This window comes from Hoplias malabaricus, chromosome Y, assembly GCF_029633855.1.
Source record: "Hoplias malabaricus isolate fHopMal1 chromosome Y, fHopMal1.hap1, whole genome shotgun sequence".
In the NCBI taxonomy this organism is placed as follows: domain Eukaryota; kingdom Metazoa; phylum Chordata; class Actinopteri; order Characiformes; family Erythrinidae; genus Hoplias; species Hoplias malabaricus.
In genome coordinates this window covers 881,294-905,607 of record NC_089820.1, presented here as the reverse complement: position 1 = coordinate 905,607, position 24,314 = coordinate 881,294, and positions in this window count along the sequence as shown.

The window sequence follows — 24,314 nt, the reverse complement described above, 5'->3', positions numbered from 1 at the left end:
TAGATTCATAAAGCTTTCTTATCTACATACTTTACAGTATTTGTAGAGAGCTTTATCCAGGAGTTCATTATAAAGGTTATCTTAAATAAAGTTCCTTTGCCTTTACAGAGAATCAACAGTCAACTGTGGTCATAAACAAATAAATTGCCATTGAGTCGCCAATTGAGGGATTTTTCACTCTTCAGATATTTTATATTAGGTGCAGGAGTTCCAAAATAAAAAGTACTGTGAAGTTTACGGAAGTCATACTGACGAGATTGCTAGCTGCTCTCTCTACACGGCACTGGCTGCCCTGGGTATCCATACAGGGTTATGCCCAAAATTAATCAGTGCCTTATTCACTATATACTTCACTACAAAGTGAGCAATATAGGGAATAGAGTAGGGGGCCATTTGGAACACACCGAAAGTACATTGGTATGAGCCCTCCCGGAACCCACTGAGAATGTACTAAAGGCTCATCCTTCAGTACTTACCATGAGTGTTTATGAGAGGAGCCTGTGGAAATTTCCCACCATCTTGAAATTGCCCAAAAAAAGAGGCGGGACTGTACGGAAACAAAGCCTAATGCTGATTGGACTGTGATACATAGAGGCGGGACAAACCATCTGGCAGACGTTACAGAGGTTTTTACTGTTGTAGAATGAAAAAAAGAAATAATTCCTCCCTTTCCCTTTTGGTGGTGCGTCGCCCCATCGCCCTAGTGAACAAACCGGCCTTGCTGAATGTGGCTAGAAATTTTTTTGAAACGTACTATAGAATCTCTCTTGCTCTAATGCCTACTGCTTAAATTTGTTTTCAGATAAATGACCAGTGCAGGCAGGGTAAGATTATTTGTGTGTGTGTGTGTGTGTGTGTGTGGTACACAGTCCTTGTGCGTGGCAGTGGCTAGCTGTTGCTGACTAACAGCTAGTGGGTGTTTGCTAATTCAGCTAAATGATCAGTTAGCACACACACATGCATAAACATATGAGGAGCTCTCTGCTAGATTGCTCTTTATCCGTCTCATATCAGGCTAATAATTTAGTTTTATTAATGTTTGCCAGGCAGTACATGTTAAGTGATGGGAGACTTTATTAGGTTATCATCAGGGTCACTAAAGCCAGGCTACAATCCTGTAACAGGTTTAACAATACTGATTTTATCAAAGAATTTCTTGTATTTTTGTAATTAAAACACAAATACTAGACAATTGGACAAAGATGGAGTGTTACATATGTAGGGAGCTTATAGTTTAAAAAAATGTTTTTATATAGAACCCTGAACATTCGAATAACTGTTTGCATGATCAAAGGATTCTTTGCGTGCTTAAATGGTTCTTTAGCACCTTTTAGAAAAGAGTTTTGGAAGGCACCAATAATGGCTTGAAATTGTAACTATACACACTTAAAAATTATGGTTCTAGAAGGGTTCTTAGAAATAGTTCTATATAGAACCCTGAACCCTGGAAGCACCTTTGTCAAGCTTGACATCATAACAATAACACAGTAGTTTTATTGTCATATAGAATCATCTATAGCACATTCTTCATCAATCTGAAGAACCCCTTCACAATGCAAAGAATCCTTTAATCCTGCAAAAGGTTCTTCATGTGTTCAAGGTTCTATGTAAAATCATTTTCTTTACTAAAGAACCCTTGAAGGACAGTCATTTTTAAGAGTGCCTTTATATGTACAGGCAGGATGTTTAAATAGAAAAAAGTTTGGATAAATGTGGCCATCATTTGCTGTATTTTCTGCAACTCTTCTATTTGTCTAGTCTAGTCATTATAGTTCTTACATGGAATATTACAGAGACACTGCCAGTTTTTTTCTTTGTGTGAGACTGGAGAAGTCCAGTGTTATATTTTATTCTCTCTCATCTGTATATTTCTGAACTTTAAAACTTGATAACCACGGGAAAATGTTTTGGAATGGCATGGAATGGTTATGGTAAAGAATTTACAGTTACGATCTGGCACCCATGTGTCTTTTATATTGAGGTTCCCTATCGTGTAAAAGTCAGACAAACATTTTACATTTTTGTCTGTATTGAGGTCCTGTAGTAAAGTAACATTATCACGCTTTACCAGACGTGTTGGACAAATACAGGGGTTGGACAATGAAACTGAAACACCTGGTTTTAGACCACAGTAATTTATTAGTATGGTGTATTGCGGTCAATACAGCGTCAATTCTTCTTGGGAATGACATACACAAGTCCTGCACAGTGGTCAGAGGGATTTTAAGCCATTCTTCTTGCAGGATAGTGGCCAGGTCTCTACGTGATGCTGGTGGAGGAAAACGTTTCCTGACTCGCTCCTCCAAAACAACCCAAAGTGGCTCAATAATATTTAGATCTGGTGACTGTGCAGGCCATGGGAGATGTTCAACTTCACTTTCATGTTCATCAAACCAATCTTTCACCAGTCTTGCTGTGTGTATTGGTGCATTGTGGTCCTGATACATGGCACCGCCTTCAGGACACAATGTTTGAACCATTGGATGCACATGGTCCTCCAGAATGGTTCAGTAGTCCTTGGCAGTGACGCACCCATCTAGCACAAGTATTGGGCCAAGGGAATGCTGTGAAACAGCAGCCCAAACCATCACTGATCCACCCCCATGCTTCACTCCGGGCATGCAACAGTCTGCGTGGTACGCTTCTTTGGGGCTTCTCCACACCGTAACTCTCCCGGATTTGGGGAAAACAGTAAAGGTGGACTCATCAGAGAACAATACATGTTTCACATTGTCCACAGCCCAAGATTTGCAATCCTTGCACCATTGAAACTGACGTTTGGCATTGGCGTGAGTGACCAAAGGTTTGGCTATAGCAGCCCGGCCGTGTGTATTGACCCTGTGGAGCTCCCGACGGATAGTTCTGGTGGAAACAGGAGAGTTGAGGTGCACATTTAATTCTGCTGTGATTTGGGCAGCCGTGGTTTTATGTTTTTTTGGATACAATCCGGGTCAGCACCCGAACATCACTTTCAGACAGCTTCCTCTTGCGTCCACAGTTAATCCTGTTGGATGTGTTTGGTCCTTCTTGGTGGTATGCTGACATTACCCTGGATACCGTGGCTCTTGATACATCACAAAGACTTGCTGTCTTGGTCACAGATGCGCCAGCAAGACATGCACCAACAATTTGTTCTCTTTTGAACTCTGGTATGTCACCCATAATGTTGTGTGCATTGCAATATTTTGAATAAAACTGCTCTTACCCTCTGCTAATTAACCCTTCACACTCTGCTCTTACTGGTGCAATGTGCAATTAATGAAGATTGGCCACCAGGCTGGCCCAATTTAGCCATGAAACCTCCCACACTAAAATGACAGGTGTTTCAGTTTCATTGTCCAACCCCTGTATATTGACATTAATAATTAATAATAATTAAAGGCCATTAATGTGATGATAACCTGATGATAGTGTCTCAGACCTAACGAAACATAGTTCAGATTGATCCAGTCAGAGTTGTTTTGGAAAAAACCCATGAAGAGTCAAAGTTTGTACCCAACAAGTTAGGTGTGAAGGCACCAATAGTAAACCCAAGCACTTTTAGTAAGACCACAAGTAGTCTGTTTTTTCTATGATGATTTTTTGACAGCTCTACACCCTTTCAGTAATGTCATTTTGAGATATCTTCAGATTCAGATTTGATGAAAGACAGAGGCTTGATTTTGGAACACTCAGAGGTAAAGGATTCAAGCACGTGCAACCAGGGACTAAAAACCTGCCCTGGATTCAACACAGCCTGCATGTGTAAACACATTCACAATGGCAAACTGCTTCTTCGGTAAGTCAGTTCTCTCTTTAGCTCCGTCAGTGACGAAGCATTAGTCTCCAGCGATTTTTATTCTTTCATTTCCTGCCTGGAATGATCACCAAAGAAACAGGCTTATTTCTTATTTGTTTCAGGGTTTTTTGTTTTGTTTTAAACGCTTAGCAAGAAAATGATTGCTTTAACGCCCTCTGCTGTTGACTGTCAGCTTCACCCTCACATCTGAATCTTGTACTATAGAACCAGGCCGGCTCCTCCTGGACTTTTCCAGAACGTCCAGATGGCCAGCCTGCCCCTGGCTTTAAGGATTGTTTATTTGATATTGGTTAAGTTGAGTTCTCAGAGAGCGCAAGAGAGAGATATTGCTATAGGTGTATCTTTTATTTGCAATTTTATATTTAATAAAGTGTATATTTTTCTTTGTAATTATGATCTAGGGTTATTGGTTAATTTCTCTGCCCTTCCTATTGCACCACACATTTACACTTTTACACATACATACCAGAGTTAGACAGAAAGATATAGATGTAGCTGTATGTATTTCAATCTGTTTGAAAAATGTGATGTGATATATATATATATATATATATATATATATATGAAATGAATGTTTTTGTAGTGTTTGGGATTTCAGTCGGCATGCTACAGTCTATGTTTAAAAAATAGAAAAAAACATGGACAAGCAATGAGACAAAAAAGTAAACGTACAAAATAACTGTAGCGGAGTAACCGTATTCGAGCTGGTTATGCTTAATAGTGATTATAACTTATAATAATAATTATTATTGACTTAAATGACAAAAATATTAACAATTAATTAGAGAGGGAATACTGTCACCGCTACGTGAGTTCTTCAGGATTTTCAGACTCTTAATGAACAAACTCCACACACTATTATTTCAAATAATGGAAATACTTTATTAAAAGGAAAGATAATAGTTTGATAAACATAGCACAATTATCAAAATCTCACGGAATCAACGCAGGTGAAACCGGTTCGAATTTAGTAATTGACTAGGCTATATGACTTGTAAATGAGATGTTGCTAAATGATTTAATTAGGGTATAATTTTATCAAGAAATTTAATTCGTTCTCAGCTCTGAAAATGAGGAATTTAGCTTACTTTTCTTTTATTTTCTGGATTATGATCACAGCCGATGAGTCCCGCATATGTTCGCTCTGTTCCTCTGGTGTTTGACTTGTCACGGCTGAAGTTAGGCTGATTAGTGGGGAGAGTCCCTCCAGGATGAGTCAGCCACTTTTCGAAGTCCTTCAGACGGTGTGATGTCAGTCGGGGATTCCCTTCACATAGAGCTGCTGGCTTGGCTGGATTTCTCCTTCCCGATGTAAGGGTCGTCAAGATAAAGGTTTGCTGTTTTCCTCCGATCTTCAGAACTAATTTGAATTAATTAGCTTATACTTATTTTACGATTTTCCTCTGTCCCCTCTGTCTTTTATTCTGGCCACAAATACGTTTCACCTGCTTTGATCAGTTGTAAAAAGAAAAGATTACTGACAATTACTCAACGTTACTCTGTAGTTTCTGTATTGCACTGCTAACTGACACAAGGCGTCCCTTGGAAGTTGCGTGAAGTCCTTTTCTTAAGAGTCTTTTGAGAGTCGGCTTGTCGGCGTAGAGAGAAGACAAAGAACGGAAAGAGCATACGAGAGCCGTACGAGAAGAGGTCCAGAAGTGAAGAGCGGAAGTTCGAAGCAGAGTGAAGAGGGCTGAGCGACTCTCTTTTCAGATGTGGCGCGGTCACGCCCATTTGGGAGGTCTCTTTTCTCTGATTGGATCCTGGGTCTGAGGTTCACCTGACTTTCTTCACGTTTCAGGGAGGAGAGAGAAATCACATATTTTTGGCAAATACAATATAATGAATAGAATATACTTCATACATACTTGCTTATAGCATAAGGAGTGTACTGGATTATTTTTATCAAATATATATATCGGGTACATTACCAACTATTCTAGATGTTAGAAATTAATTCGTCTTCCTCAATGGAGACAGGATTTTTTTTTTATCACTTCGTTAGTTAGTAGACATTCACCTGAGAATAACAGAGGGTAACATTAATACACATTGCATAAAACATGTTTATAATTTATTATACGTATGCTTCCGATTACGAGGTTTAGAGGGAAAGGGGGCGAAACGTGATTTTGCAAATGTCCACTTGGGGCCACTGTTGGTCCATGCTGTTTGTCTGGTTTGAACTAGGGTTGCGAGAGGTCACCACAGGTTCAGTTCTGGGGCCATCTGTTGATTTTGTAGAAGATAAGTAGTCGACATCTCGACGCTGATGGCCATAAAACTGGGGTTCTTTAATCATTATCTCCAAGGCTCTGATTGATCTTTAGGCTTAATGGAGTCATAAACTTGGGGTTTCTACTTTTACTGTCCAGAAGAAGAAGGGGGAGTAGTCATCTGGCATCGTAATTTTGAAGATGGTGACTCATTCATCCTGGGGTCACTGAAGTGTGTTCTGCTTAGTCTTTGTTGTAGACATAGGTGTGTGTGTGCAGAGTCTTTCAACACACACATTCTGTGAAATGTGGGTTCTGTCCCAAAACTTATCATTAGGTCACTCATAATTAGGTCAATTGACAACATGATTGGGTATAAAAAGAGCTTCTCAGAGTGTCAGTGTCACTCTGAAGCCAAAATGGTAAGAGGATCACCAATTTCACCATTGTTGCGCAGAAAGATAGTGCAGCGATACCAGAATGGTGTTACCCAGCGTAAAATAGCAAGGACTTTTAAGTTATCATCATCAACAGTGCATAACATCATCAAAATATTCAGAGAATCTGGAACAATTGCTGTGCATAAGGGTCAAGGCAGTAAAACTCTACTGGATGCTCGTGATCTCCGGGCCCTTAAACGTCACTGTACCTCAAACAGGAATGCCACTGTCAAGGAAATAACAGAATGGGCTCAGAAATACTTCCAGAAAGCATTGTCAGTGAACACAATCCACGGTGCCATCCGCCGTTGCCAGCTGAAACTCTACAGTGCAAAGAGGAAGCCATTTCTAAGCAAGCTCCACAAACTCAGCCATTTGCACTGGGCCAGGGGTCTTTTAAAATGGAGTGTGGCAAAATGGAAGACTGTTCTGTGGTCAGATGAGTCACGATTTGAAGTTCTTTATGGAACACTGGGACGCCATGTCATCCGGACCAGAGAGGAAAAGGATAACCCAAGGTGTTATCAGCGCTCCGTTCAGAAGCCTGCATCACTGATGGTATGGGGTTGCATGAGTGCTTGTTGCATGGGCAGCTTGCATGTCTGGAAAGGCACCATTAATGCAGAGAACTATGTTCAGGTTCTAGAACAACATATGCTCCCATCTAGACGTCATCTCTTTCAGGGAAGACCCTGCCTTTTTCAACAAGATAATGCCAGACCACATTCTGCAGCAATCACAACATCATGGCTCCGTAGAAGAAGGATCCAGGTACTGAAATGGCAGCCTGCAGTCCAGATCTTTCACCTGTAGAGAACATTTGGCGCATCATAAAGAGGAAGGTGCGACAAAGAAGGCCCAAGATGATTGAACAGTTAGAGGCCTGTGTTAGACATGAATGGGAGAGCATTCCTATTTCTAAACTTGAGAAACCGGTCTCCTCTGTCCCCAGACGTCTGTTGATTGTTGTAAGAAGAAGGGGGGATGCCACACAGTGGTAAAAAATGGCCTTTTCCCAACTTTTTTGTGATTTGTTGACACCATGAAAGTTTGAAACAACATATTTTCCCCTTAAAATGATACATTCTCTCAGTTTAAACTTTTGATCTGTGATTTGTGTTCTATTCTGAATAAAATATTAGATGTTATCACCTCCACATCATTGCATTCAGTTTTTATTCTCAATTTGTTTAGTGTCCCAACTTTTTTGGAATCCAGTTTGTAAATCCCATAGAAAATTTCTGGTGGGACTTGAAGAAGGCAGTTGCAGCACGCAAGCCCAAGAATGTCAATGAGCTGGAGGCCTTGGCCCGTAAGGAATGGGCTAAGATACCTGTAGATCACTGCAAGAAACTTATGGCAAGCTATATTAGGAATCTGAAGGATGTAATTATTGCCAAAGGAATTTATACTAAGTACTAATTATGTATGCAGCTAAGGGTTGAATAATATTGTCAATGAGGAAATCACAAAAAAGGACATTTTTGGTATATTAGAAAAAAATATTGTTGTAATTTAAGTTGCATTTGTCTATTATACAAGTCATAATTTGATCTGATTGTGAACAAGTTAAAAAAGTAAATTTTAAAGTTGCTAAAACACTACTGTGTGGTTGAATAATTTTGAGCACAACTGTATATATATATATAAAAATATGTATTTTATTAATACAAAGCAACTAAGTGATTATTAATACTCTCAGAGAATAAGGTCCTCCTTTTACTCGACTGATTGGACATCTTCAGAGTGACACATTATGACTTGTGACCTTGTGACTTATCACACCATAATCAGTGACAGCCCTTCCATTGCCTTCCTGAAGAAACGTAAAATAAATTGAATAGAAAATATCTTACTGGCAAGATGGTTAGGAAAGATTGGTACATGCAGGAGACCTTCAATTCTAGGACATTTTTTGAAAAAGGGAAAAAAAAAATCTTTTGTCCCATTCTCACACAAGATATTTTTCATTCTATTTAATAATAATAATAATAATACATTTTATTTCATAGGTGCCTTTCTGTCACTCAAGGACACCTTACAAAGAGTACAAAGTAAACAATAAACATAAATAATACCAGAAAACACACAAGTATACAGTATTGGAAAAAACAAACATTGCAACTGAGTCATTTTAAAGAAAAGGCAATCTTGAACAGGTGGGTTTTGAGTGAAGACTTGAATTGTGTGAGTGAGTTTATGTTCTGTATGTCGGGGGGTAAAATGTTCCAAAGCTGGGGAGCAGAGCGGCTGAAAGGTCTACTTCGCATGGAAGTGAGATGGGCAGGGGGAACAGTCAAGTGAATGGAGGAGGAGGATCTGAGGGTGCGAGAGGGAGTTTACAACATGGAGGAGATTGGAAAGATACGGTGGAAACAGATTGTGGATGGCCTTGAATATTAACAGAAGGATCTTGTGATCAATGCGTAACTTGACCGGAAGCCAGTGGAGTGATGTGGTGGATGGAGAGGGTTCTAGTGATGATACGGGCAGCTGAGTTCTGGACCTGTTGAAGCTTATGGAAAGATTTGTGGGTAATACCAAAAAGGAGGGAGTTGCAGTAATCAAGACGGGAGGTGACAAGACTGTGGACAAGGATGGCAGTGGTATGGGGAGTAAGGGAGGGGCGGAGACGGTTGATGTTACGGTGATGAAAGTAGGCAGACCGGGTAATGTTATTGATATGAGATTGAAAAGAAAGTGTACTGTCGAGGATGACACTCAGACTCTTTACTTGTGGGGAGGGGTGAACAGAACAATTGTCAATGTTAAGAGAAAAGCTGTCAGTTTTGGATAATGTTGATTTAGTACCAATGGCTGTTGAGTTTAAGTAAATTTGAGGAAAGCCGAGATTTTATTTCCATTAAGCAGTCAGTAAGGGAGGGTGGAGGGAGTTTGGAAGTGGGCTTACAGGCAAGGTACAGCTGGGTGTCATCTGCTTAGCAGTGGAAATTGAAGTTGTACTTACGGAAAATATGGCCAAGGGGAAGAAGATAAATGATGAAGAGGACGGGCCCCAGGACGGAGACCTGGGGCACACCTGAAGTGACAGAAGAAGGGTGGGATGTGAACGTTTTAAGCTGGATGTACTGAGTGTGGCTGGAGAGGTATGATTTGAACCAGTTTAGAGGGATCTGAGTGATACCAATGGAGGATAGTCTATTGAGGAGGGTGGTGTGACAGATAGTGTCAAATGCTGCACTCAGGTCGAGGAGGATGAGGATGGAGAGTAAACCAAAATCAGCTGCCATTAGGAGGTCATTGGTGATTTTTATGAGAGCAGTTTCAGTGCTATGGAGAGGGCGAAAGCCAGATTGGAACTGTTCATACAGTTTGTTTTGAGATAGAAGAATAAAGAAAAAAAAAGAAATAGAAGTTGAGACCCTACTATTTTCTCAAGACTTTTGGAAATGAAGGGTAAATTTGAGATTGAAATTGGTAAGATCAGCACCAGGTTTTTTTTTTAGAATTGGAGTAATTACAGCAGTTTTAAATGATGCAGGAACAGTTCCAGTGGAAAGAGAGGAGTGGATGATGGCAGAGATGAGAGAGACTAGAGAAGGAAGACAGGCTTTAACCAGAACTGTGGCGAGAGGGTCCAGCTGACATGTGGATGGCTTTGACTTACAGATGATATCTGAGATTCCTGAAGTGGAAGGAAGCTGAAAGAAGGAGAAAGTATGAGCAGGAGGAGGAAGTTCAGAGTTGATAACAAAAGATGGGTAGTAAACTGAGATGCTGGTGAATCTTCTGGATCTTATCAACAAAGAATGTCATGAGTGAATTACAGAAAGCAGTAGAACACATATGAGATGGTAGAGAGTCCGGAGCTTGGGTGATATTCTTATACAGATAAAAGAGTGATTTGGTGTTACCTTCGTTAGCTCGTATTTCTGAGCAGGGATTTCTTTTTTCTTTTTTTCCTCAGAAGTTAATTTCAAAACATATCCATTTTGTGGGCTGGTGTGTGGGGTGCAATCTAAGCTTCTGCCTTGTCATTAGGAGGTCACGTGTTCAATCCCCAGTACAAACAACTGAGACTGGGAGTCACAAGAAGGCACAATTCCCTTTGCTCTCTGAGTGGGTGGGATGTTTGATTCATATACAATGAGTAATGTATATTAATTTTTTACATATAAACACATTTTTAAAATTATACGCCTGCAACACACACAGACACACACAACAAAAACCTAGAATATAAAAAAGTAGTGTTTGCATGTAAAAGGTAATCTGTACCTGATAGAATGTCACGAATATTTTAATATTGTACTTCATGCAAAACGCTGACTTCTCATTGAACAAAATAAAGTGAAAAATCACCTCTAGAGTTGAATTGTTACAAGTGACTTATTATGTTTCTGATTAATTTGCTTTGCTGTGCCCTTCTGCAGGAACTTTACCTCCATAATTTGAGAACTAGTGCTCTGTAATTTTCCTTGCTTTTGTAAATTTTTCTGCTGTGGGACTAATAAAGGATAATCTTACCTTATCTTAATAGATGACCAGTCTCTCAGTAGCTACACTTATACATTCTTTCTTGCATTACCTTTTAGACACATTTTGTGTTCACATATATGTCCTGTCACTGACTGCATAGGATGTTTAATTTCTTCTTCATTCTGATGGAAGTATTTGCAGTGAAGTTTACTGTTCACCTCCAACTAATGAGCTTGTTATTTTACCTCATTGCACCATTACTAGTAAAACGTGAGTCTTATCTGTCAAGTAAACACAGGACTACAGAGCCTAACAGATTGTTCCGGACAATTTGACTTTTTTTTCAGATATGGAACTGGCTTGTAACTTACTAACTCGCTTACATACTCACAATTTTGGGACCACTCTGCAGGAGTGCTCAGTGCTTCACATCAGTGGCATTTTTGAGCTTTTTTTTCCCTCTGTAAAGTACTATAAATATCTTAAGAAGATATTTATAGATCTCTGCCACAATCTTGCACATATGTTAAGCATTGGTTCAGCCATATTTGGTTCAGCCAAACTGCTGGGAAGAAAATTCCTGCTTTAGTAGTAAAAAAATACAGCTGAGGGAAATACTTGTAAAATATAAAGTTTCCAGAAAAGTTGGGACATTTTGTAAAATGCATTTAAATATAGCACCTGTAATTTGTTAATCAGAAGAATGTCAACAGAATTCCAGTGTTTTCACTGAACAACTGGATTGTATTTTAAAATATAAAAACATTTAGAATTTGATGACTAACACCAAGTTTGTACAAAGGCATGTGTCCTTTTAATTACACTCTTTAATCACTTGGGAACTGAGGATACTAGTTAAAATTGAGCATTTTGAATATTTGCACATTCTGACTTGATACATGACCTGAATTCAGATGCTCCTGATGCTGAAAACACACTAAATGATTCCTTTCATCATTAGCATGGAAAATACAACATTAGATAGACACCACATATATTTTTTTTTCATTTAAACACAAGCTAATACATGGACTTCTCTGACCACAGCAGTCTTTTGAACCATTTGAGATGAGCTTGGGCCCAGAGAAATCGTTATCAGTTCTGGACTCAGTGTGACCCTGAACCAGATAAAACAATTACAGAAAGTGAATGATTGAATGAAAGTACAGCAGGCGATTAAAAACCTAAATTATTTGCAATCTTTCTTTGAAAAACATAGTTTTAACTGCTTGACGCCTTTTGTGGACTGGTGGATGCTGTTTTCAAAAGTGGTTGCTTCAAAACAGTGTGACATGAATTTCCCGTAAGCGTTTCACTTAACTTTTATTTAGCCTCTGTCCCAGCTTTTAAATTGTATTGCAAGCATTAAAATTAATATAATTTTGTATTAAAAAACAGTTTGTCAGTGCAAAAATTGGAAATTCTGGACATTATTATAATCATACACAAGATAAGATGTAAATTATCCTATGCCAAGCCATTACAGCTTCACATAGGGCCCACCACACTCTTCCAACCAACAGCCACATAATTTCTATTGTTCCAATCCAACAGCTACACCCTAAGTTTGCTGTGGCTGTTTATGGTCCGATCAGCAACCAGCTCATTGTGCCCACCAGTAACAACTGTAAATCCACACTGGCTTCCCTAGTGACTAAGGATGTACCTAGCCCCACTGGCATCGTTAATGTATGCTCAGTGCCACCAGTTTCATGTGATTTTTACCTGCTACCTGACCAACCACCACAATAGCACCTCTACAGTGCATTTCCGCAACTAGTCTGTGTTCTCCTTATCCACAACCACTGACTAGACCTTTCAGCTGTTTCTGAACACTCCTTCACAGCCGCTCTTAGTTTCCGGCCCCTGATGCTGAGTTGCACAAGCAGGGATATGGCAGACTTGGCTACAAATCCCCTAACACCTATCTCCACTGGTCTAACATGTCTGCCACCCACGTTCCCTCACCTCAGCCGCCAAGTCTGCATACTTCAGCTTCTTCCCTTTGAATGCTCTGTCTACTGCATCCTCAAATGGATGTTAACTCTATGAAATAAATTATCCATATTCTTCAGCGTAGAGCACCATATCTGGCCTCAGTGTAATTAATGCAATGCACACTGGGAACTGCAGTTTTTTACCTACATCTACCAGCATTTTCCAGTCTCGTGCTTAGCTTCATCTACCAATATTTGTAGCCTGTGCACACACTCGAATATGTTCACCCTCACACACAAATCTAATCACTTTATTACTACAACCACTCGTTAATGCGTTTACCTCTAAGCTCTTGCGTTTACTTCTAAGCTCTTGCTGTCCAACAAACATGCTAAAACCCCTAGCACCTGATTGTCTCCATGTATACCTCCCCCTGCAACAAACTAACCTTACAAGCTGATAGAATATGCTTCAGCGTGCGATCTACAACTAGTAATAATAATAATAATAATGCATTTTATTTGTAATGCACTTTACATTTCAAGGAAATCTCAAAGTGCTACAGGATAATCAGAAGCAATAAAAAATCCATTAAAAAAAAGTAAATAAAAACAAAATCAGTAGAGATGCCAAGAAAAAAAATCCTAGTAAGCCCTTTTAAATAAAAGATTTTTTTGTTGTTTTTTTAAAAGACTCCATGCTCTGTGGTGCCCTCAGAGAATCTGAGAGTGCATTCCAAAGACGTGGGGCAACAGCTTGAAAAGCCGGGTCTCCCATAGTAGAAAGTTTGGTCTGGGGCTACTGAAGGTCTTGAGGTATTGTGCGGGGTAAGGAGCTTTTTGAGGTACAGTGGGGTGTTTCCATAGAGACATTGGTGAATGAGAGAACAGATTTTGTACTGGATTCTGTAGTTGTTGGGTAGCCAGTGTAGAGATTTTAGAATCAGTGTAATGTGCTCATATTTGCGCTTCCTCGTAAGGATCCTGGCAGCACAGTTCTGAAGCTGCTGGAGCTTCTGCAGGCTCTTGCCAGAGATCCCAATGTGGGGGGCATTGCAATAGTCCAGCCTGGACTAGACAAAGGCATGGACCAATTTTTCAGCATCCGGTTGGGGGAGGTAAGGACGGAGTTTTGCTATGTTTTTGAGATGGAGAAAAGTGACTTTGGATAGATGTTGAATGTGATTGTCAAATGATAAATGTGGGTCCAGTTTGACACATACATTTGTAACAGAAGAAGTGAGGGGAATGCTATGACCAGAGACAAACATTTCTTAATCTGTCTTAATCTGATGTGGAGTACTGATGAGGATGACTTCTGTTTTACTACTGTTTAACTGAAGAAAGTTCTCAGACATCCACGCCTTTGTCTCCTCCAGACATGCTGTGAGAGCTGGTGGGGTGGCTGAAGTGGAGATGGAATCTGTTCTTAAATCTGGGTGTCATCTTCATAACAATGGAATGATATTGATATATATGATCTAATGATGTTGCCCAGAGGAAGCATATAGACAGTATTAACTAGTGTCTTCACCTACCCACAAATAGACTTTGTACATTTCCATTTCTGATAAGCCAATGTGTTTAGAGCTTAGAAGTAATTTGAAAACTGCAGGTGATACTGCATATGATGTGTGCGTGTGTCTGTGTGTATAAGAGAGGGTGTTTCTAATAAGTAAAGAAGGTTCCAGTTGTGTGGTGTGCTTTAATAAAAGTAGATTAGAATGCAGGGTTTGGGTCAGCTTGCTCGAGAGTTTCTTTGCAGATGCCAAGCTTTCTCAGCTGCCATATCTGAAGCAAGCTGAAAAACTGTTCTTGGGGGGAACTGGCAAAACTGAAGTACTGTGCAACTGTCAAAGCCTAGCATTCATTTATTTACTTTCTGTTCAAAATAGCCATGACATACATTACAGTGCAATAGTGTTGGGCACCTGCTATTATTATAATAATTTAAGTAAATTATGCTTGTATAAATTTATATATAATTACTATAAATACAAAAACTTATAATAAAATTAAAAAAAGTCCCTGAAAGTACAAAGTAGTGTTCAGTGCTAGTGTGAAGAACAAAGTTTGTTTCCAGAATTTCTCCTTGATCCAATGGATTTGTTAAAGTAACAGCACACATAATTTGTGGTACTTATAAAATAATATAATTTGCTTTTTCAAACAAATAATCCCTTACTGCTCAGATAAATCGATTTTTAAAACAATTTTTTTTTGTTGGGGTCTTTAATGTTTGCACAGTATTGGACATGATCGTCATTTTTCATATTTTCTCAATGTCTGGAAAACTTTCAGATGTATACAAAGTTAGGGTGGTCAACTAATTTATTTGGTTAATTTCAATATAAAAAGATCTATAGAATATGTGAAAATATGTATTTTTATGATATATTTTCACAAGTTTTTAATGAGTATTCTACAATAATTAGTCATCACCATTTCCATTTGCCAGTGATTTTTCTCACAATCCCACACCAGCCTCAGGATGTGCTTACTCCAAGACACACATGGCCACCCACCGCTTCTTTTTAAACTTGCGCTAATACAAAATTCACGCCAGCTGACAGACTCCTGTGTTAGGTAGCACCATAAGCAGAGAGATGTGGGAAGAGGAGGGTACAACCTACCCACACAGAGTGAGTGAGGCCAACTTTGTGTTGTAGGACTCCCAGCCTTGGATGAGTGAATCATCACAACTCATGATTTTCTGTTAATAGGGGCAACGCTTCATCTGCTGCTCTGGGTCTTGAGAAATTTATATATAAACATTGAAAGATTAGGAACACCTACCGTTTATCTGCACTCATTGTTCATTTTATCTGCTTCACTGACCGTACAGGACCATGTTGTAGACTTGGACATTCATACGTTTTTTTGAAAGCACTATAAAGAAGAAGGTGATGTGGGGAGTTTACGTATTCAGGGTAAGTGAAGTGCAACCAAAGCACCTAATTTATAGATGAGTAACTTGGCTAAAATTTATTTTTACAGGTGTTTTCCTGCTCCAGGTTACACAGCTAGTCAGCTGATGAAATGGCTTTTTCAGAGTTCAAATGGAGGCATTAGAGGAGGAAAACACTTAACTGCGTAGGGCACAGCTCTGCACATTTAATATTTATCTGAGCTAAGGCACCAGCTAGTGCCGTTTCTGAGTTCTGAAGTATGTATTTTACAGCAGGAATACACAAAATTGTGCAAAGTAGGTATGCTTGATTATGTTTAACCTATTTTATGAAACCAGACCAAGAGGAAGAGGTATAAAATGGAGAGGGAAAAGGTAAAAGCAATATAGTAAGACAAATGGAATGCTAGGACATTTGGAGCAGTGCCGAGGGGAGAAAAAGGAGAAAAAAAGATAAAGGCAGAGCACCAGCCAGGTAGAGGAGAAACACATATAACTAAATCAGAGGAGAGAGAATGTGTGAATTAGTGGAGAGAAGGGACTGAAGAAGGTAAACTTTTACTAGTACACAAGGTCCAGAAGAGCAACACAGAAATGAGATTAGAAGAGAAAAACAGGGGAGAGGTACCAGAGAAGAGAACTTGTTTGAGGATAGAAAGCAACAGTATGACAGCAGGGGGAAGGGGTGCTGAGGACGGAATATGGAAAACAAATTAACAAAGACAATGAGCATGTTACACAATATACAATCTATACATTGTTGTCATTGTGGTGATATACCATCAAAGGTACATATTTGTACTCTTAATAAGGGATCATAATTGTACCTTCTATTCTATTTTAATTGTAAATTTTAAAATTGTGTTGAATTTATATGCCCGATTTCATCTCCAGGACTTATATTATGTTATTTTATTTTACATAGTTCTAAAATGTAAGATTACAAATATTAACTTCTCTTTCTGGAGAAGAGAATTTTAATGTACCTTTAGGGAAGACAACTAGACTTTTACACCCCTGTAGTAGGGGTGGGCAATATAATTTAATTTACGATAATATTGGTATGTTTTTTAATTCGTTAAGACTTTTGCCATATCACAATATTGTGACGTAAGCGAGAGCTTCTAACTCAGGCATGTGAATGTGACTTTAGCTCAAGCTACAGCTGGGGAATATATCGCAAATATGCATACAGTCCATAGTATTTTCTACATGATTTAGAAAATGACCATATTCGTTATATTGATTATACAGAGGGTACGCAGGTTTCCATCTGCTAACATTTAAAACTCTCTATTTTTCTCTCTCGCGCAAACCCACGTACACACACACACAGACGTGCACACCACGCTGTCCTGCTATTGTTCGAGTAAGCCGCTGGAGCAGTTCTCAGCACATATATTGCGCACACTCAGGTCTATCTCTCTGATAACTGAGTCAACAAAGGACAAACATTAAACACGTGGCGAAGCTTTTTTCCAAATAAGAGTGCTGTTAAGACCATGAATTGTTCGAGACACGCTGCTTTCCCTCAGCCAGTGGGAGGGGCAGATACTCCACCTACCGCCTACAGGGTTGGTTTTGTGGCACTGAGAGAAACAAAATTGTATTTTAGCACCGTGTCTTGAAGAAACTAGATTTAAATTTTTCCTCAACACATCTGTGATGACAAAAAACGGACTGACTGAATTACTCAAGTAGTTCTTTATACATAAACATCACATTAGATAGTTTCATATAAGATTAAAAATAATATTGAAGTATTTATATGAACTGTTTGTGAAGACACCATTTGTTTATTTAAAAAAAAAAAATAAGTAGCAGCTTGGATGCAAGCAGTTTGTTTATTAATGCGAGATATTCAGTGTCAAGCAGATACACAGGGCTGAGTTTACTTTAAGTGTGCACTGTGTAACAGTGTATCAGTATCGGCAGATACTCAATATTAAAAGACTCGAATCAGGGGCAAAAAAACTTGATGGGGCCATCACTATCTCTTAGACATACAGTTGATAAATTATAGTTAGATAATGCAGCATGTTCTTTTTGGTGTTAAAATAAACACTAATACTTTGACATTATATTTTGTTATGGTTTTCATAATATCATATTGTATCTGGCCATTCATTTTTGCCATATCGAGATATGAGGTTAATTTTGGTTATATTATCCAGCCCTAATTTGTATCTTAGATTTCAGGACGGTCTGTTGGCAAAACTTAGTGTTTTTTAAATTAATTTTTAAGAAGTTCTTTTTTATATATATAAATATATCGTGAATATATATCGTTATCGCAAAAATATTCCATTATATCATGGTATTATTTGAAGACCATATCGCCCACCCCTACACTGTAGTACCTTTAAATGATGCATTTACACTGTTTGTACCTTTAGTAACCAATAATGTACGTCTACTTTAAATTTGTTCCTGAGAGTGTATGTGTATGTAGTCGTCTTTTTTTTTTAATTAATATTGAAATATATAGTATTGAATATGTAAGTGTTATCTACTTAAAAAGCTTTTGCTGTCAAAGATGTTGGCAGCAGAAGAGAAGGAAGAAAGGAGGAAAGATTAAAACTAATGATGGAGAGAGGGAGAGAATGTAGCAAGTACACATTTCAGAAACTGTGGATAAAGTAGTTGGACAACGTATGCATGATTGCAGATATTGAATGTCATTGATCAATAAGCAGAAGATTGAAAATATGGCCTACAGCAGAGATCTTCAAATCAAGACCTTGGATCCAGGTTCCAGTCTGGAATTTAACTATTGGCTGGCTGGTATCATGCTATAGCTGCAACCACTAATGCACCTGACTAGTCAAGTATTCTGTCAACAGAACAGAATGCTCACGGACCACCCTACAGATGAGCTCTGGTGTAAGCCCCAATGTCTTTAGGTCCTAGCACAGACCCTGGCCCTATCTCTGACTGGAATATTTCACCTGAGAGTCCAAAATCAGCTTGTTAGTATTCAGAAGCCTGGCTGTAAATCATCCACCCACACAGGGTTAATTAGTGGAAGTGTATTTCCTGACAGCTTTGTTAATGAAAGATTGCTGAAATGGTCAAGTAGTGGATCAAAGCACAACTCTCACCAAAGCACAAATGACGAAATTTTAGCATATGATCTTTCATAAGTCATATTCATTAGTGTACCTGTAGTGGCACATCATGTCTGCCAAGGAAGGCATGGGTGTTGCTGAGAGACACTGTCTGCAGAAAACAGCATATACACCACAGACACAGAGGATCTTGTACAGTCTGTGGATTGGAGCAGGTCAGGGTGAGAGGGAGAAAAAGAAAATGTTAAAGAAAGAGCTGTTTTGTGTATGTATGAGCTGTTAAGAATGTTTTGTGTATGTGTGTTTGTAAGAAAGTCTGTCTCTGGAGGATTTGGTTTTATATGCTGCAGGATGAAGAGATACAGAAAGTGAAAGCGCATTAAAGTTCAGGGTTAAGGTGAGAGAGATTTATATTATAGGAAATGTGTGTGTGTGTGTGTGTGTATAGAGAAACATTGGTTATATACATTCTGTAAAGATTTTTTCCCATAGAGATGTTTAGAAATTATCCTTGTCAATCATTTCTACAAGTATTTGTGTGTGTCTGTTTGATATGCTCTGTGGAGATCTTTCAGACTTTGTGCATGTCTTAAATATGAATTGAATGGCATGTTTTTTAGTTGTTGTTTTTTTTTTTGCCCCATCTGAAACTGATTTTTATGAATCATAATTTCTTAGGGTGTTAATAAGTATAGTTTTGTAAGAAGCAGCTTTTCTTCTTGGCTGTAAGTACAACTGTCATGAATTTCAGTCATGAAATGAAATGAAATCTAGATACATGTATTTTCCTCAACCCAAAGAAATCAAATGCACCCAGTTCACATTCTGTTAAGCATAGGACTAATAAAGCTTACACTTGTGGAAAAAATAGATTAACATAAATAATAAAATAATTCTAACAAACTTTCTAATTATTATGCAATGGCCATCGACAAGAAATGGTTCATTATTTTATTTTGCAATAACCTGTAGGCAAAGAATATATCAATTATTAAAGGGGACATATTATGGAAAAACTCACTTTTGTTCAGTGCTTGTGCTCAATATTTGAGTAACGTGCTTATCTATCTATCTATCTATCTATCTATCTATCTATCGCTCAAACAATGAATCACTCGCTCATTTGGGCAATTCCTTTTTAATCCTTGGCCTTATGTATTTGCTGTGTACCTTTATTTCTACTTTTGAATCCATGCACAGTTGGGATCTGTTCTTGCTCTTCCCTCTCAGTTCTGGTCTTCAGGCCGACAGCTCTTCCCTAATCCGCAACACGTTGTCATGACGATTTTGTAAACAAGCCTAAACCGGCCAATAGAATTCCAACTCCCCTTGAGCCAGTAGATCCATGCCTGTGGCTGATAACTGGTCACTATGGAGACGAACGTCTCTGGCCCTCATGAAAGAGTTTTGTAGGCCACACCAGCTGATGAACTCTTTTTAGAGAGGTAGGCATAACTCAGCTTTTTCCCCACAGAGAAAAACACCAGACTCATCTGGAGTATGACAACCAAATCACCAGACCCATTATAAACATACCCTTATTACTGCTAACAGACGGATCAGAGAGTAAACAACAAACTGGGGCCATATAAAGAAAAACTGATCATCTTTTATCTGCCACATCCCGTTCAGACCAGTCTGTTCAGGCACTGTGCAACACAAATGTGTCGAACACAAAAGTACAATAAAGTTCAGTTTAAGCTTATTAAAAGCAATGTTCACGATTTAAATAAAAAAAACAACTTTTATAGAATATATGGCTGTTATTTGGTTTTTAATTTTTTAGATTTGGGTATTTGTCTTTTTTTATTTTTTTTATTTTTTTTTATTAATGTGGCTATTGATAAAGGCAATGCTCCATTTCAATATATCAGCTTCAACTTATACCTCGAATTACACAAGACCACTTCCATGAAGCTCTGGTTAACTGGTGTACTCTGTGCCTTTAGCTACACCGTGTATGTGTGAGTTAGTTGGAGCTGCAGCACAGACTTGGGATTTTAAAGCAGGCGTCGGACACAGATTTTCTGACAGACAAACCCCCCCACGACACACACACAAAATATTTGAATATTTGTAGAATTATGCGAGTTAAGCGAAAAATGGCAATCAGGCCAGCCTTAGTTTCCTCACCATTTGCTAGCTCTCCAGTCCGTTTGTATGCTTGAAACTGGTCTAATGTGTTTATGAAACCCTGGTGTCTCTGTCCGGTATGCTAGGTTTTCTCTCTCTTGGCTCATGGCAGGGAAAAATCATCTGGAATTTTATAGACAACGGAGAAAACTTAATGTTGAAAATCATGAACAGGGACAGAGGATGATGCTCTATTGCTGCTCCACAGATGGGCAATATTGACTGACTTTTCCACATTAAGTAATCCAAAACAGCAAAAGTCTGCAGATTTAGGAAAGCTAAGTACATGGAAGGGACCACTAACAAAGTGCTGTAAAACTAAACACGTAGAGTTACAAATGAGTTTACAGACCAAATTCAGCCACGTACAAACATTTCTGAACATAAACAAACCAGAAAGAACTGCAGTTCCCCACAATCGTAGATTATTATTATTATTATTATTATTATTATCGTTACACTTATATAGCGCCTTTCTAGACACCCAAGGACGCTTTACAATCTACACTGCTCAGAACGCTCAATTCACACACACTGGCGAGAAGCGGCAGCCAAACGCGCACAGCGTACTCTCAACCAGAAACGACCGTCCACCTGGAGGACTGCATCGGGCACTAGGGTAGATGTTCCCTTTAAGCATCAGTGGACATAACTGTACCTTATGTGACTCAGTATCAGTACCCAATATACCAATGTTGTGTTTTGAAAAGGAAAAGGAATAAGTATTCATTATAATGTCTGTTCCTTACACATTTTGTAATACAGCCCCAGAAAAAACTTGATGGTCCAATGGTAAATCCGATGAGGAAGATTTTCCCTAACTCTGAGTTTAGCTGTTCATAGGAGATGTATGTACATTTTTGTCTTCTTTACTTTGCACACGCAAGAAAAATGCGTAGCAAGCTTCATGGAATGCATGAAGTTTCCATGGTTGTGCAGCTGCATTCTTATGGAGCCAATGACTTAAGTATTTGACTCTGAATTTTTAATATTTTATTAATATAAATATAAATATTTAAAATTTTATATGAATTATACTTGTCTGAATTTTGTTTATCTTAATGATATTAATCTGAATATTTTATGGGCAGCATGGTGGTGCAGCAGGTAGTGTCGTTGCCACACAGCTCTAGGGCCATGGGGTTGTGGGTTCGAGCCCTGCTCCGGGTGACTGTCTGTGAGGAGTTTGTTGTGTTCTCCCCGTGTCCGCGTGGGTTTCCTCCCATTTTCCAAAAACACATGTTGGTAGGTGGATTGGCGACTCAAAAGTATCCATAGGTGTGAGTGAATGTGTGAGTGTGTGTTGCCCTGTGAAGGACTTGTCCTGCCCCCAGTGAATCCGGGTGTGCTCCAGACCCACTGCGACACTGAATTGGATAAGCTGTTATTTTGCACTAAAACTGGCCAAATCTACAAATTGCATGTTTTTATTTATTTATTTTTTTTATCACAAATTGTATACGAGGCACCTGTATTTACATTACACAAAGCTTTTATAATCAGAGGTTTATATAGAAATTAAATATTTCTACATAAATGGATCCCAGCGATTTCCTGTTATTACTATCTGGTTAATAAATATATAGTCGTGTTTTGGTTTAGCTAAGTTAAAAATATCACATTTGATATGTAATAATGATCTGACCATTTCTCGTGTAAAGGAGTGCCATTTGTTTACAGTGTCTCTTTTTAAACATGCTGAAGTTTGGGGGGAAGCTAAACTTGCCGTAATGATATAATACAAACGTCTTGCTGGTCAGGACAGTTTATGGTCATGGAAAGCCTGACTGTCGGTCAAAACTCTATGAAGATGCTGTGTGATTTTATAGAAATACTGGTTATTCACTATAAATATGGCACAGTACCTGACCTCATCACAGCTCTCATGGCTGAATGCAAGCAAGTCCTCACAGACATGGTACTAAGTGTGTAACAGTGCTACACAAAAGACACTGTCCTCCTGGAAATATATGCATACAGTGTGTGGACACGCCTTTATTTTCCTTATCTTCTGAAATTAAGGATGTCTACAGGTAGCCTTTTTCCAGCAGCAATAAGCTTCTATTTTCTAGGACAGATTTCAAGTAGATATTGTTATATTTCTGTGAGGATTTGATTGCATTCAGCCATGTTGGATATTTAGTTCCGTATCACCCAAGCCATTTCAAGTCATGGAGCTGCTTCAGAGTAGTTTAATTTCATGCTTTTCTTTGAAGATTATACAAGTTGTATGTGCACAACTGAATGTCTGATCATGTTGACTGTGCCTTAAAGTAGCTAAATGATTTTAAGAGGTGTTCGTAAAACTTTTAGAGATACAGTGCATGTTCTGTGCTATAGATTTAGTGGAAGATTGTGTGGAATTTTAATTGCTGAACCATTCCTTTTTCTCCAGTTGAATGTGGCATTCATAGAACAACAATCACCAGCTGCTTGTCTTTGAGTAATTACAGCAGGGCCGTAAAAAAAGGCCACTTATGCACACACTAATGTCAGCATATCTGTGTTTGTGGTAGGGTCTTTAGGTACGAAGGTGCATAGACCCCCCCCCCCCCCAGGGTAAAACCAGAAACAATTTTTTAATTTAATTTATTTTAATTTTATATTATAATGCTTTATTTTATTCCTTCATTCCTTCATTCTTTTATGTTACCCTTACAGGTAATTTGCCTTGGTAAGTGATAAAATATATCTTTGCCCTCCAAAGAAGGACATATATCTCCACAACAGTAGTTTTTAGAAAGCTAAAACCTTCTTCATTTTCAATGGAAGTCATTGTAAAGAGATTTTATTTTTTATACAAGTAATTTTGGAGTATTTCTATTGGTCAATTTATTTAGAAATTTTTATATGCTGTGTTGTAATGATGTAGTAAACAAAAAGTGACACATTTTTCTTTGTACAGTGACATTATAAAATTTGGAAATAGCAACTATACATTGCAGAAAGAAATTAACAATTGTTCATTCATTCATTCATTATCTGTAACCCTTATCCAGTTCAGGGTCGCAGTGGGTCCAGAGCCTACCTGGAATCATTGGGCGCAAGGCAGGAATACACCCTGGAGGGGGGGCCAGTCCTTCACAGGGCAACACAGACACACATTAACTCACACTCTCACACCTACGGACACTTTTGAGTCGCCAATCCACCTACCAACGTGTGTTTTTGGACCATGGGAGAAAACCGGAGCACTCGGAGGAAACCCACACGGACACGGGGAGAACACAACAATTGTTGTGCTATCAGGAGCTCTGCTGTCAGGTTATGACTGTTAAAATATATATTTTTAGAACAGGAAATTAAGATGCCTATTGTGTCTAGACAATTTAAAAACAGACTGTTTAAGTGTCATGATAATAACATTCATATC